Source organism: Lathyrus oleraceus, chromosome 2 (genome assembly GCF_024323335.1).
Source record: "Lathyrus oleraceus cultivar Zhongwan6 chromosome 2, CAAS_Psat_ZW6_1.0, whole genome shotgun sequence".
Classification (NCBI taxonomy): domain Eukaryota; kingdom Viridiplantae; phylum Streptophyta; class Magnoliopsida; order Fabales; family Fabaceae; genus Lathyrus; species Lathyrus oleraceus.
In genome coordinates, this window is record NC_066580.1 from 9,196,507 (window position 1) to 9,201,688 (window position 5,182).

Genomic DNA, 5,182 nt, shown 5'->3' on the forward strand with positions numbered 1-5,182 from the left:
TATCAAGAGCTTTGGTTTAATCGATTCGTGGGAAGAAAATCACCATGGCAACGAATAATCCAAACATGCATTTCCAGCAAATCTTCCGATTCTCAAGAACAACAATTATGAGAATTGGTGCAAGCAGATAAAGGTTGTGTTCTGTTATCAAGATCTTTGGGATCTTGTGAATGAAGGAGTAGCAACGTTTGTAGAAGACACGACAGATCAAGAAAAGGACGCACATAAAGAATTGAAGAAGAAAGATTATAAAGCTCTCTTTATAATCCATCAATGTGTTGATGCAGATAACTTTGAAAATGTTAGTGATGCAGAGTCAGCGAAAGAAGCATGAGAAATTCTGGAGAAGTCGTTTGGAGGCGCAGAGAAGTTGAAAGAGGTGAGTTACAAACTCACGAGAGAACGTATGAATTACTTCAGATGGATGACAATGAAAGCATAACTGATTTCTTCACCAAGGTTACAAAATTGGTGAATCAGATTAAGGTATATGGAGAAGTGTTGACATCAGGATCTGTTGTTGGAAGGATCTTGAGGTCGTTGGCTCCAAAGTTCGACCACGTGGTAGTAGCCATAGAAGAGTCGAAGGATTTGTCAAAACTGACAAAGGAAGAGCTTCAAGGCTCGCTTGAATCTCATGAACAAAGAATGGGTGAAAGAGCTGCAGGAAAGTCGAAGAGTGATATGGCTTTGCAGGCTCAATCAACAAAAGAAAGAAAAAGCAAAGGAAGCTGGAATTGCAACAAAGGCAGAGGAGGCTACAATAATTCGACTGGTCGAAATCAGTAAGAAGGAAACTGGTCGAACCAGAGAAAACCCTAGAACCAAGGCAACCAAAGAGGTGGTGTTCTAGGTAGAGGAAGAGGTGATGGTCAAAATCCAGACAAGAGTCACATTCAGTGTTACAATTGTCAGAAGTATGATCATTATTCTAGTGATTGTCCAGAAAAGCAGAAGAATCAAGAAACTTATGCAAAGCTGGCGAAACATGAAGAAGAAGAGACATTGCTGATGGTTACAACAAGGGATGAAGAGAGATTCAAGGACCAATGGTACTTGGACTCAGGATGCTCATCACACATGTCTGGAAGAAAAGATTGGTTTGTCAACATAAAACCCTCAATGAAGAACATTGTGAAATTTTCAAATGACAACACTCTAGCATCTGAAGGTGTTGATGATGTTTTGATCATGAGGAAAGATGGCAAGAGGTCAGTAATTTTAAATGTGTTGTACATACCAGGCATGAAGAGTAATTTTCTCAGCATATGGCAGTTAGTCAAAAAGAACTACATAGTGTCGATTGAAGACAAGGTGATGAGAGTTCTCGACTCAAATGGAAGGTCGATCTTGAAGGCTCCAATGTCTCAGAATAGAACCTTAAAGATTGAACTAAATGCGATGGAGCATAAGTGCCTTGCAATAGAAACCAACAGAGATGACTGGATATGACATTATAGACTTGGCCATCCGTTTACCAGTAATTTCTGACAAACAACCGCTAGTCCTCCAATATTATTAATCTTGGTAACTTACAGGATCGACTAGATTGATCCTAGGACATGTGTCTCAAGAACTAGTGATGGTGATTTGATTCATGATTAAGTTTGTTTCTGGTTTATGAATGGTAATTAGGGTTCTTTATCTAGCGTTAATGGTACAAAGTAAAAGGTGTTTCGACAATAAACTCTAAACGAAATCTAAAGGCTTATGACTTTAAAGATAAAGGATAAATGGCAGTAATTCTGTAAAAAAGCTTTTTTAAAGATAACAAAGGTAATTGGCAAAAGTAACGATAAATAACTTGAAGTAAAAGGTTTTAAGTTTGAAAAGGTGCTGGAAATAAAGGTTTGACAAAATGTAAATGTAAAGGTAAAAGCAATGATGAAAGACTTTGAAGATAAAGGCAATTCGACGGAAGGCTTAAATAGAAATAAAGACAGTAAATGGTTTAATTTAAGTAACTTGCATTAAAAAGATAACATGAAATGTAATCATGGTGTTCTTCATACATACATTTTCAGCAAAGACTCGTTTCTCTCGCTCCGGTACTTTGAGTACTTTTAGTGAATTTTGTATATTAGTTTGAACACACGAAATCTAAAAACTAAGACTCCTATTTATAACAATTTGACCCTAGCGGTCTCTACACAGATGATTGCCACGTTCAACGTTTTCAAGCACTGCGTGTCTCAGATGCTTCCACGCGTTCGCCTGACGAAACTACTTCATTTGAATTTCAAATCTTTCCCGCTCGAAGCTTCGAATCTGCCAAACGCCGATGTCGAAGAGAACTTGTGGAGATCCTAAAATCTTCTAAGTCTTAAGCTTCGACAAAAAGGTCCTTTCTCCCAAGAAAAGGATTTAATAAATAGCTTCACAGAGTCATTTTTATATTATTCTCCAAAACATAATATTTTCAAAGAACTTCAACCTAATGGTCGAAATCTCCAGCTAACAAATTGCCCCAAATAAATGTCTATTTCGAATCAATGCAGAAATGGGCATTTCTTGTAATCACCAGATTTCGACCAGAGACCTTCATAGACCTAAAAGTCCATAACTCTCAGTCAATCATGACTTACTTTTTCAAAACGTCTCATCAAGACGTGCGTGCAGTTATTAACATCATGAATTTCAACTTCCAAGAAGAATGAACAGTAATCCCTGCACCTTCTTCACAGAAAAGCCACCACGTGGCCCACTACCTTTGCAAGGTGTAACCAACCTGCTCGTAGGTTAACACTATAAAAGCCCATTGTCACTTCCTTTTTCCTTTTTTTTACGAAAATCTTCATCTTCAACCTGAGTTCATTTGTCCTCAGGGACTTCTGCCGAAAGCTTAAACGTAACTCTTTTTGCCCTTGGGTGAGGGCTGTCTTGCCTCCTAGGAACTCCCCTCTTGTTGAATATGTACATATTCAAGTTACCTCCGTGTCCATCCCAACCTTGGTTAGATGGAATTCTCTCGAACGCTTCAGCCAATTTCCTGTTGTAAACTGCCCCACATCTGGGACACATCAAGCATTCTGTTTCGTACTTGTAGCAACGCACAATAAAACCAAGAAGGCTTTCTCCAGGCTTGGGATACACCTTCAGTAGTTGGCTTTCCTTTCTCCAATTTCTCTCAGTCTTAGTTCGTTGCCATCTTTCATAGTCCTCAGCGACCCTTCGACACATCATGATGCTACACCTTGGGCACATCAACATGTCAGAATTTCTTTTGTGACATCTCCAAAGGTATTCACGTAGGCTCTCATTGGCTTTGGGATAGCCAAACTGCATTCCCTCTTGCTCTATCTTCAGATCCACCATGTTGACACCTAGATTGGCGCCATCAGCGATTGAAATTTCCTCAAATTTATTCCTTAGGCCCTCAGTAGCCTCGTTTGCCTTTCCATTAAGACCTTCAGTGGCCTTTGGTTCGACATCAACAACCTGTTCACCTTCGACAGAAATTCCAAAGGGAACATCATTATTTAGGCCATCAATAGCCTGCTTTCCAACTAGCACATAGCCTTCAGTTCCTGTTTCCTTCACAGCCTCCACTTCCACCATGTCAATCATGTTGATTTCGACAGGTTAAGTATAATTTGTGTCAGCAATGTTGAGGGGGTCAGCGTCAACCTTCATCTGGTTTCTCCCCTTGTCAGCGAACTTGAGGCGGCCATCCTTAATTGCATTCTGAATAAGATCCCTGAAAAGAAAGCATTGTGAGGTTTTATGGCCTAAAAAATTGTGATATTTACAGAAGCCTCTTTTCTTTCGTTGTTCTAACGGAGGAATTTTGGTATTAGGAGGCACTATCATTTGGCCATCTTTTACTAATAAATTGAAGATTTCATCACATTTGGTAACTGTTAGATGCCCAAGTTTGCTTATTTGAGCTATCAAATGTGGGCATCTTTCACTTCTTTTTGTCGAAAAAGTGTTCGAAACCGCCCTTGCTTTTGTTGATTTGCAATACTATGTGAAATGATCTTGGTACCTTTAATTTGTGTGTTATTGTGCAGGAATTAGGCATGAAAGAGTAGAAAACTAAGGCACAAGAAAGATGGCAAAGGAACCAAGAAAGAAAGCAAACATAAGCAAGCTTGCTAGGCGAGTGAGGTAGCGAAGTATTCGCTAGGCGAGCACGCAGCGAGATGCCAACGAACACTCCCAGACTTGGACAGAACCAAAAAGATCAAAACTCACTGTGGCGAGGGAAGTAGCGAAGTATTCGCTAGGCGAGCATCCAGCGAGCAAGTAGCGAACACTTCCAGTAGCAAAAACTTCAAGACTTGCTGGAGCGAATGAGAGAAGCGAGGGCTTCGCCTAGCGAAGGATTGTTCGCCTAGCGAACAGATGCAAACTTGTCTGGGATGATTCCTCTGGACGCAGGATCTTCTGGTGACTTATTTTGGGGCTCGCTAGGCGAACCATTCTGCTCGCCTAGCGAGCATGACAGCTCAGCAACCATTTCTATAAGTAGTATGGGCTACTTTTTGGAACAGAGCTTTTTTTTTATCATCTTTTTACTTGTTTTTTTGCTGAGAGGTGATTTTTGTGCCCTAGAAACCCCATTTCTCATTCTTCTTCTTCTCTTGATAATATTTTACAAAAAGAAGGTGGATTCCCATCCAATCTCGATCCTTCGACTCGGATGATGATCAACCTTCTTCCGAAACTTGTTGTTCAAGCTACCATGAAAATGAGTAGCTAAGTCTTTCATTTTGTCAAGGTTAAATGTAGATGATCATAAGCTTTGTATGTATATGGGTTGATCTTCATTTGTAAACTCTTTGATGATGAATGTATGGTGAAAACCTTGTTTTATTGATAACTCTTTGTGTTGGTTTATTATTGAAAGGTGTTTTCCAACTCTTGACCTAGGTTTTCATCAATCCTTGTTCTTTAGCTAGAGATAGTTTTGAATGAGTTTGTTCACTAAAAAGTTAAACCTAAAAGTTGTCATTTTGATAGATTGTGTGAGAAATCAACAATGAATCAAAATGGGAAAAACCCACAATGTGTGTTAGAAATAAACACATTGGGAGGATTTTGTGAATGTGTTTATCATCTAATGGAGTTTATGAGTTTTGTTTGATCGAACATATGCATGCAAAGTGATCGTCGAACCCTAACTTTGACAATCTTTCTCAAATCGTAAAACCAAAACTTTTACCGTAATTTCTTACTT